The sequence below is a fragment of the Neofelis nebulosa genome, chromosome 18 (assembly GCF_028018385.1).
Source record: "Neofelis nebulosa isolate mNeoNeb1 chromosome 18, mNeoNeb1.pri, whole genome shotgun sequence".
In the NCBI taxonomy this organism is placed as follows: Eukaryota; Metazoa; Chordata; class Mammalia; order Carnivora; family Felidae; genus Neofelis; species Neofelis nebulosa.
Genome location: NC_080799.1, coordinates 8,869,911 through 8,880,947, shown reverse-complemented (window position 1 = coordinate 8,880,947; position 11,037 = coordinate 8,869,911). Strand labels below are relative to the sequence as shown.

At 48.2% G+C, this 11,037-nt stretch overlaps 1 long non-coding RNA gene across 1 annotated transcript; it reads right to left on the bottom strand.

Moving 5' to 3' along the window:
* Positions 1–2,020: 2,020 nt before the first annotated feature.
* LOC131501123 (uncharacterized) lies at positions 2,021–9,160 on the bottom strand. Its single transcript, XR_009256652.1, has 2 exons — positions 8,801–9,160; positions 2,021–3,782 (listed from the first exon to the last, which is right to left on the bottom strand). It is a non-coding gene; the product is annotated as an uncharacterized LOC131501123 (long non-coding RNA).
* Positions 9,161–11,037: the final 1,877 nt, after the last annotated feature.

Below are 11,037 nucleotides of genomic sequence, written 5' to 3'. Positions count from 1 at the left end.
TCCTTTTTTTTATTTTATTTTATTTTTTTTTACACTTATTTATTTTTGAGAGACAGAGAGAGAGACAGAGTGTGAGCAGGGGAGGGGCACAGAGAGAGCGAGACACAGAATCCGAAGCAGGATCCAGGCTTCGAGCTGTCAGCACAGAGCCCGACGCAGGGCTCGGACCAACGAACCACGAGATCTTGACCTGAGCCGAAGTCGGAGTCTTAACCGACTGAGCCACCCAGGCCCCCACCCCCTCCCAGTTTATTCCTTTTAAACTTGAAGTGCTGTTTGGTCCGGGGTTGATTTTCTCCACTGCTGAGGCCACACCCTGCCTTGCACTCTGATGTTCTCTGGACTTGGAGGTTTCCCACTCTGGCTGTTGGACGCTTACACTATTGTTGGCCCCGCTGTGGGTACGGCGCCCTGTTCCCACTGATCCTTCCAGGTGACTCTCTTCCTGGCCTCTGGTAGTTTCTTCACATCACATACTGCAGGTGGATTCAGTATTCTCAACTGAACGCTCAGGGAGGGCCCTCGGCCGGTCTCCATAATTCTGTCACCATGCAGCTTGCTCTTCCCGCTACTTGCCCTGCGGACTGTAGCCATTTTACTTTCTAGATTTCTGCCTCTGCGTCCTCAGCTTTCAGAGGCTGCTGGGCTCTTCCTGGCTCCCCCGTCCCTGCACCGCAGCCTGGAAACCTTTTCCAGGCGGTAATCTGGGACCCTCGTGGGGCTCAGCTCATTTGCTTCCTGTCTGCCAGACATCGCTGTTCCCTCTCGCTGTCCAATGTTCTGCGTGGCACTGTCTGAGGATGGAGAGTGAATTTGGTCCATGCTACCCCGTGTTGACTGAGGCAGATGTCTAGAACCTTAGCTTTGTCCTTTCATTAATTACCATTCATTTTATTTTAATGTTTATTTATTTATTTTTCATGTTTATTTATTTGAGAGACAGAGCTCGAGCCGGGGAGGGGCAGAGAGAGAGGCAGAGAATCCCAAGCAGGCTCTGTGTTGTCAGTATGGAGCCTGATGTGGGGTTCGAACCCACGAACTGTGAGATCATGACCTGGACTGAAACCAAGAGTCACCCACTTAACCAACTGAGCCACCTGAGCACTCCCTATGTTTGTTTGTTTGTTTATTTATTTATTTATTTATTTATTTATTTATTTATTTATTTTTAAACATTTATTTATTTTTGAGACAGAGAGAGACAGAGCATGAGCAGGGGAGGGTCAGAGAGAGAGGGAGACACAGAATCTGAAACAGGCTCCAGGCTCTGAGCGGTCAGCACAGAGCCCGACGCGGGGCTCAAACTCACGGACCGTGAGATCCTGACCTGAGCTGAAGTCGGCCGCTTAACCAACTGAGCCACCCAGGTGCCCCTATGTTTATTTATTTTTGAGAGAGAGAGAGAGAGAGAGAGAGAGAGGGAGAGAGAGAGAGAGAGAGAGAGCACAAGGTGGGAAGGGGCAGAGAGGGAGAGAGAGGGTCTGAAGCAGGCTCCAGGCTCTGAGCTGTCAGCTCTGAATTGTTGGGCCTCACAGAGCCCGACATGGGGCCCGAACCCACGAACCCCATGAGATCATGATTGAGCTGAAGTTGGATGCTCAACTGACTGAGCCACCCAGGAGCCCCTTGTTTATTTATTTCTTTATCATAGGCACTTTTAGTGTTTATATGCAGATAAATGCAGATACAAATTTATAAAAGCTAAAGTCAGAAAATTCAATTGCACTAATGTTAAGTAAAATTAATAAGAAGTACCAGAGAAGTGTGTCAAATACTACATTTAAAAAAGTATCTCGGGGTGCCTGGGTGGCTCATTCGGTTAAGCGTCCGACTTCGGCTCAGGTCATGATCTCGGGGTCCGTGAGTTCAAGCCCCGCGTCGGGCTCTGTGCTGACAGCTCGGAGCCTGGAGCCTGCTTCGGATTCTGTGTCTCCCTCTCTCTCTCTGACCCTCCCCCATTCATGCTCTGTCTCTCTCTGTCTCAAAAATAAATAAACGTTAAAAAAAAATTAAAACAAAAAAACCCAAAAAACTATCTCAAGGGGCACCTGGGTGGCTCAGTTGGTTAACTGTCTGAGTTTTGATCTCAGCTCAGGTGTTGATCTTGGGATGGTGAGTTCAAACCCCATGCTGGGCTCCGTACTGGGTGTGGAGCCTACTGACAACAAAAGAAAACAAAACAAACCATCCCGAGACTGGGGTCGAGGGGGAAAATGGGGAGCTGCTGTTTACTAGGCGTGGAGTTTGAGTCTGGGGTGATGGAATTGTTCTGCAAAGGGTGGTGACAGCAGCTACACAACATGAATATGCTTAATGCCACTGAATTATATCCTTAAAGCGGGTTAAAGTGGTATGTTGTGAGGTATACACATCTTACCAAAATAAAAAACCATGCCGAGAAAACTTACATGAAACACCTTCCATAAGTCCACGGAATGTTTATACTGTTATCCGAGTTCCTCAAGAGCCAGTGTATAAACAGATTCTACCAGCACCTTTGATTATTATACATCTGAGCTGCCCATCCACCCTTATATTTTATTTATAAACTCCATAGTGTCATTTTGGTTGGTGGTATACTTCAGAGTTTCAGGAGACACAGCAGAGAAAAATGAGAGCTACAGCCATGGGCACTGAACACATTCTATCTTCCAATGATGGGTACGACAATATCTTTCATCTTGGGGCACCTGGTTGGCTCAGGAGGTGGAGCGTGCAACTCTTGATCCCAGGGTTGTGGGTTCGAGCCCCACGTTGGGTGTAGAGATTACTTAAAAATAAAATCTTAAAAAAAAAAAAATCTTCTATCTCATATGCTCTTTGAGGACCTTACCACTTTTACTACTAAGAGATGCTGAGTCCCTTCCCCTTGAATTCTGGGTAGGCTTGTAACCAACCTTGCAGTAGCCATACCAGATGTTTTTCAAGCTTAGGTCATAAAAATGCAATTCGGTTCCTTTCTTTTCTAGATTACTCCCCCTGGAGTGGCCTTCTGCCACCTCATAAGCAATGCAACTGCCCTGAGGCCGCCATGTTGTAAGGGAGCCCCAACTAGCCCAAATGGAGAGGCCCCAAGGCTACTGGAAGAGTATGAGAAGGCTGGCCAGCCCTAGCTGCTAGGCTCCAACCACCATTTATTTGCAACTGCGTAAGATACCTGAGCCAGAACCACCCAGCCAAGCCCTTCGAGAACTTCTGATGCGCAGCCACCGTGAGAGATAATAAAATGATTGTTGTTGTTTTATGCCATGAAGCTTTGAGGTGAGTCATTATGCAGCCACAGTCACTAGAACAGACATGTAAGCTACCTTGAATTCGGTGCAAAAATCTAAATCCATGCATGACCTCCGGGCAGGATTTTAAAGTAACTTAAAAAGAAACTTCCCATTTCCCATTTGACCTCAGCCTTGGTGGTGAACGTGCTGCTGATCATTGTTTTGGGGATCTTGTTCTCTTGTATTTCAGTTTAACCTCAGTGAGGCTGTCTTTTTCCATAAATAAGTCATTTCAGAAACACGAAGATTAGCAACTGACAAACCAACCCAAGGTACGGTTATACTGTATTGGGACCTTACAAAGCCTTATTAATTTTGAATATTGGGATCCATGGATTTTCCTAGAAATGGTAAAAGTTAAAGCATTTTATGTGTTTACTCCAGATATTTAAATATTTTGCCTTGGGGCGCCTGGGTGGCTCAGTCAGTTGAATTATCTGACTCTTGATTTCGGCTCAGGTCCTGATCTTGTGGTTCGTGGATTCGAGCCCCACGTTGGAGTTTGTGCTGACAGTGAAACATTAAAAAAAAAAAAAAAAAAAAAAAAAAAAGAATTTTGACTTAGTGGGGCACCATCATACATTTATTTTTATTTTTTATTTTTTTTAAATTTTTTTTAACGTTTATTTATTTTTGAGACAGAGAGAGACAGAGCATGAATGGGGGAGGGTCAGAGAGAGGGAGACACAGAATCTGAAACAGGCTCCAGGCTCTGAGCTGTCAGCACAGAGCCCGACGCGGGGCTCGAACTCACGGACCGCGAGATCATGACCTGAGCCAAAGTCGGCCGCCCAACCGACTGAGCCACCCAGGCGCCCCTATTTTTTAAAACACAAAAATGAAAATCAGAAGTTTAAGTATAATATGTATATATGGAGGTTTAAAAAAATTATCTTGAAATTTTACACAAAGAATTTTGTGTAAATTTTTCCTTTTTCAAGCGTAGAATTATTTTTGAGATTTGTATGAAGTCTTCTTTAATAACTTCATTTGTAAATTATTTATCTCAGTAGCTTTATTGACATGTAATTCACGTATTTACATTTACATTAAACTTCACCTTACAAATTGTTTTTAATGTTTACCTATTTAAAAAGCTTTTAATATTTATTTAGTTTTGAAAGAGAGATAGAGTCAGGTGGGGACTCCGGGGGGGGGGGGGGGGAAGAGAGAGAGAGAGAGAGAGAGAGAGAGAGACAGACAGACAGACAGACAGACACAGAATCCAAAGCAGGATCCAGGCTCTGAGCTGTCAGCACAGAGACAGATGTGGTGGGGCTTGAACCCACGAACTGTGAGATCATGACCTGAGCCAAAGTCAGACACTCAACCTATTGAGCCACCCAGGTGCCTCTAAAATTCACCCTTTTGAACTGGAACCAGGTCAGTGGTTATCAGTATATTCTCTGAGCTGTGCAGCCACCACCATTATCTGACTCCAGAACATTTTCATGGCCCACAGAAGAAATCCTGTACTGTGGTTTTGATTTGCATTTCCCTAACGACTAATGATGTTGAGCATTTTTTCATGAGCTTATTTGCCACTTGTATATGTTCTTGGGAGAAATGTCTTTTTTTTTTTTTTTTTGAGAGAGAAAGAGAGAGAAAGAGTCTGTGTGTGAATGCATGTGCGCCTGCACAAGTGGGGGAGGGGCAGAGGGAGAGGGAGAGAGAGAATCTTAAGCAGGATCCTCGCCCAGTGTTGAGCCCAATGCGGGGCTCGATCTCAAGACAGTGAGATCATGACCTGAGCTGAAATCAAGAGTTGCATACTTAACCGACTGAACCACCTAGGCATCCCAGAAATGTCTATTTATTCTTTTAAAATTAATGTTTACTTATTTTTGAGGAGGGGGAGGCTCAAGAGAGAGAGAGAGAGAGAGAGAGAGAGAGAATCCCAAGCTGGCTCCATACTGCCAGTGCAGAGCTGGACACAGGGCTCAAACTCACAAACTGTGAGATCATGACCTGAGCTGAAATCAAGTGTCGGATGCTTAACTGACTGAGCCACCCAGGAGCCCCAGAAACGTCTATTTCGGTACCCATTTTTTCATTTGAGTTATTTATCTTTTTGTTGTTGAGTTGTAAGAGTTCTTTATATATCCTGGATGCTAGACTATTATCAGATAGACTATTTGGAAATAATTTCTCCCATTCTATGCGTTGTGTTTCACTTTCTTTTTCTTTTTTTTTTTTTTTTTTTTTTTTTTAATTTTTTTTTTTTTTTTTTTTTATTTTTGGGACAGAGAGAGACAGAGCATGAACGGGGGAGGGGCAGAGAGAGAGGGAGACACAGAATCGGAAACAGGCTCCAGGCTCCGAGCCATCAGCCCAGAGCCTGACGCGGGGCTCGAACTCACAGACCGCGAGATCGTGACCTGGCTGAAGTCGGACGCTTAACCGACTGCGCCACCCAGGCGCCCCTCACTTTCTTTTTCTTAAAACAACCAGTTAATGGGGTGCCTGGGTGACTTGGTTGAGCATCCAACTTCAGCTCAGGTTTGTGGGTTTCAGCCTCACGTTGGGCTTTGTGCTGACAGCATGGAGCCTGCTTTGGATTCTCTGTCTCCCTCTCTCTCTGCCCCTCCCCTGCTCACACTCTGTGAGCTTTTCGAAGTGGTTAAGGCACTTAACCTACCAATTTATAACTCTCCTACTCAACTAAAAATTCTCACTGATCAATTTTGGTCATGGAGGGTACTGAATGTAGTTTTTGCTAATCTGTTGTGCATACACGGTAATTTATTTGGTGTGTGTGTGTGTGTGTGTGTGTGTTTTATAAATTGCACCAAATTTACCATTTCAGCCAATTTTTTTTTTCATTTTAGCCATTTTTAAGTGTACAATTCAGTGGCATTAATGATATTCACAATGTTGTGCAACTATTACCATATCTATGTCCAAAACTTTTCTGTCACCCCACATGGAAATTTTATACACATTAAGCAATAACTTCTCTTCTCCCCCAAGTCCTTGGTAACCCTTCCTCTACTTTCTGTCTCTATGAGTTTGCTGGTATCTTTTAAAGCTCCTGGGCACCAAATTTTAATATCAGTGAAGTTACAAAATAATCTTCCAATTTACAAAGCTTCAAGTTGAAAGTTAGGACGCAGAAATATACATGGGCATAAAATCCTTTAACTGCTTTCTTTTAATTAGCCCTCTCCAGCCAGTCTGAAACCAGGAGAATAAGGTCAGTGAGAGAACATGCTGAGGGCTTTTCAGATAGTGTGCATCTGATTTCTTATCACGATGCCATCGTTTCTCTGCCACCTCTGAACATTCTATTTCAAATACATGTAAATTGCCTTAACTCTTTTTTTTTTTTTTTTTTTTTTTTAAAGTAAGCTCTACACTCAACGTGGGGCTTGAACTCATGACCTTGAGATCAGGAGCCACATGCTCTACCAACTGAGCCAGCCAGGCACCCCTGTTTTTACTCTTTAATTTTTTTTATTTTTGGGACAGAGAGAGACAGAGCATGAACGGGGGAGGGGCAGAGAGAGAGGGAGACACAGAATCGGAAACAGGCTCCAGGCTCCGAGCCATCAGCCCAGAGCCTGACGCGGGGCTCGAACTCACGGACCGCGAGATCGTGACCTGGCTGAAGTCGGACGCTTAACCGACTGCGCCACCCAGGCGCCCCTGTTTTTACTCTTTAGAGCAGGGTTGTTAACCTGAGGTTCTGAGATGGTTTATGCATAAATCATTCAGTAAGTCCATGAACTTGAATGGGTATAAAATTACATCTTTAACTAACAGCTAGCTAAGAGTTACAATGCTTTAATTGAAGGAGAAACCACAGCAGTGTTAGTGGCACCTGTCGCTTTGCCACGGCTAGAAATCAGGGATATTTTCATATCAGATCTCGGTCGTTGCAGAAACTTCGAAGCATCAATTACACTAGTCATTCTTTGAAAATTATGGTACTTATTAGAGCCCCTGCTAGAGCTTGCTATTTAAAGCGTTAATAGGGGCACCTGGGTGGCTCAGTCAGTTAAGTGATGCTTGATCTCAGTTCAGGTGCTGATCTCAGGTTCATGAGTTCAAGCCCCTCATTGGCCTCCGTGCTGTGCGTGGAGCCTACTTAAAAAAAAAAAAAAAAGAAAGAAAGAAAAGTGTTAACAAAGAAGCGTGTAGCTTGCCGTATCGCAAGTTAAAATTCTCATTTGAATTATTTTTTATCTTTTTTAATGTTTATTTATTTATTTTGAGAGAGAGTGTGTGTGAGCACGGGAGAGGCAGAGAGAGAGAGGGAGAGAGAATACCAAGGAAGCTCCGCACTGCCAGTGCACAGCCCAACGAGGGGCTCAAACTCATGAGCCGTGAGCTCCTGACTTGAGCTGAAATCAAGAGTCAGATTCTTAACCAACGGAGCCACCCAGGTGCCCCAAATTAGTTTTTAATTGTAGTTAATATTTTGGCTGAATTCCAGTAAAATTTATTTCCTTTGCAAGTCTATGCATTTTACTTCATGAGGTGTTTTTTTTTTTTTCCCCCAGATTTTATTTTTAAGTAATCTCTACACCCAACGCAGGGCTCAAACTCACAACCCTGAGATCAAGAGTCGTTGCACATTCCACCGACTGAGCCAGCCAGGTGCCCTGCTTCGTGAGTTTTAGAACATTATTCTGAGCATTATTCTTCATCAGACTACCACAAGGTCTGAGGCACAAACGAGATTGAGGACTCTTGGCTTTTTCTACCCACAGGATGGCAATTTGGGCCAGATGAATCTTTTTTCTGTTTTTTTTTTTTTTTTTAATGTTTATTTATTTCTGAGACAGAGAGAGACAGAGCATGAGTGGGGGAGGGGCAGAGAGAGAGGGGGACACAGAATCCGAAGCAGGCTCCAGGCTCTGAGCTGTCAGCACAGAGTCTGACGCGGGGCTCGAACTCCCAGACTGCGAGATCATGACCTGAGCCGAAGCCGGACGCTCAACCGACTGAGCCACCCAGGCGCCCCAGTCTTTTTTCTGTTTTTAAAGGATTTGGGGACACCGACTAAGGTTCATTAGTCAAAATCTGCATTAGAGCACTGCTTTGCTGTCTCTTAATACATATAAGAAACCCCTCCTAAGTCCCAGGAAATTTTACATCTTCTATGCCCAAAGGGCTCAAACTTGGCTGTTAGGAGCCCCCCTCCCCCCGGCAGAGGATACTGTTTATTTGAGTCCTTGTTGGTACATCAGTTCTCTTTCTGCAAGTGTTTTCACCACCAGGACCATAAAATACTGGCTTTGAGGGGCGCCTGGGTGGCTCAGTCGGTTAAGCGGCCGACTTCGGCTCAGGTCACGATCTCGCACTCCGTGAGTTCGAGCCCCGCGTCAGGCTCTGTGCTGACAGCTCAGAGCCTGGAGCCTGTTTCAGATTCTGTGTCTCCCTCTCTCTCTGCCCCTCCCCTGTTCATGCTCTGTCTCTCGCTGTCTCAAAAATAAACGTTAAAAAAAAAAAAAAATACTGGCTTTGCATTTTGATGGAGCAGGCACAGGTGTGGACCCTCTGGCCTACCCCAACACACATACCTGCATTCCCATGGCAATGGCCTTGGAGCAAGTTCAGCTTCATGACTGGAGGCAGGACGGAAAGTATCTCCCCGCTTCTTGGTCTGGCAGGTGGGTGGCTGAGTAAGGGAAAACCCACCTCACACAGTCAGGTCTGGGTGCCCGCCGGAGAGACCCCGAAGCCTTGGTTTAGCCTGGAGCCCTCTGAGACAAGGTCGCTTGGGTATTGCGCATGGGCCCAGATTTAGCCTGACCGTGTAACGCTCTCGCCTCGGGCGAGATTTCTTCCTTCTCTCCAAGTGGTTTCTGAGTTCTCCACAGCCCCTCTCAGGTGGAACCCTCCAGGTGGGTCCAGCTGGCCTCCAAGCCTCAAGCCTGAGATCCCCTGCCCCCAACCTCCCCCCACCCCGTCTCCGCCCCCGTCCCTCCCCCTCCCATCAGTCTATGGATGATCTTCCCTAGCTCTCCTCCTCCTCTTTGCCCCGACACAGCTCATCGCCCCTCCCCAGACCTCCTCCCCCTCCTGGGCCCCCCTGCCCTCGTTTCTGCCCCTTCCAATCCCTCCTCCCCCTGCCCCTGACCTTCCGGCCCCAGGATGATCTGTCTAAAATGCAGAACTGACCATCTCTGCTCCCATTTCAAGCTGGCTCTGGTTCCCCAGTGCCTTCAGTTCTGGCCTGGCATTCAAGACCCTCTCACCTGGCTGTTCTGCCCCCTCCTGGGCACCCGGGGCACCCGGCCCCACCGGTGCCCCAACAGGCAGCCTGGGCACATCTGCCATGTGGTTGCGGTGCATGGGACAGCCCCCTGTCACTGCTCGTCACACTACGATGGGCCTGCCTGGCTGCCCGCCCTGCTACCCTGTGGGCCCCATCTGGCACAGAGTGGGCACCTGAAATGTCCCCCACCCCGCCACAAGAAATGTTGCTGCCACTGGACAATGGTGGTGGTTTCCTCAGGGCCCCAGAGTCTGGGCTTTCTGGAAGCACCATTTTGAGTAGCAGGCCTGAGGGTATCGCCCCGGGGGCCACGCTGCGGGGAGTCCCCTTTCTACTTGACCTCCTGCTGCTGGCCCTTCATGCCTCTTGGAGAACCCAGGGTGGTCCCCATTCTCTGCTATTCTCCCCCAAATTCATTTTACCCTGGGAACACCTCAGGAGCAGCGCCTGACTTGCCAGTGGGAGGTGGGCGCAGACCCTTCTGCACTTCCTCACGTGCCCCCAGTTCAGCAAAGGTGACGGGCTTCATTCCTTTTGCCCTACTTCCACATCCAGATTCCTGCTTGGGGGCACTCCAGGGTGGCCCCCTGTGCCAGGAGGGGAGGGCGGGGAGGGCCTGAAGGCCCACACACTTTGGGCTCACGTCTTAACCCCGCCCTGAGGCCACTCTGAACACTTCCAAGGGGCAGTCCCCTCAGGGAACAAGGATGGAGCCCCAGGCTTGGGGTGCTGTCTGGGGCTCAGCATCTTGCTGGAGGGAGGAATGTTCTGGGACTCCAGATGACTGAGAGGCAGAAGGCAGCCAAACAGAGCTCTCACCAGCCCCTGGGCCTCTGCCCAGCTTGAGCCTCACCCCAGATCTCCTCTACTCCAGCCAGGGTGGGACAGACCCCAAACCACCAGGGCCTGGCGGCAAGAGCGCAAAGGGCCCCTGGCCAAATGGATGGAGACGCGGGAGGCCGAGAAACAGGCTGCTCTCCAGAGCATTGGCCTTGCACTCCTCCTTCTGCGAGACGGCAGCCGGAGCACGGCTGTCACTTCCAGGTCATTTTGTGAATCAGGATTGGGTAGCTGCAGCAGCAAAGCCCCGGGAGCCCCATGCGGGTGCCAGTGCCCCCCATGTGGGGGAGGGCATGTGGGTGCTGCAACCAGCAGACCCAGGAGGATCACTGGTCTGGGGGGAGGGGTCCCGAAAGGCACATCACTGCAGGCTGTGCAAGGACACAGCTGGGCAGGGGAACCTTGAGTCTGTGGCCCCAGGTGTTTGGATTGAGGGAGGGGCGTGTGCTTTGGCTCAGCAGGAAGGAGATCCTCCCCAGAGGGAGTATTGCCAGAGGGCTGGGGTGCTGTGACCTTGAGCAGGCTGTGCCTCCAGTGGTCGGGACACAGGAGCCACAGCTGGAACTCCGCCTGCAGGGAAGCATGGGCTGGGGCTGGGGATGGGAGGGCTTTTCAGTCCTCTTCCCAGTTTGAACCTAGGTCAGAGATGGAGACTCAGCCTCCCAGTGCGCTAATGTGGAGGAAACCTGCCCCGTCACC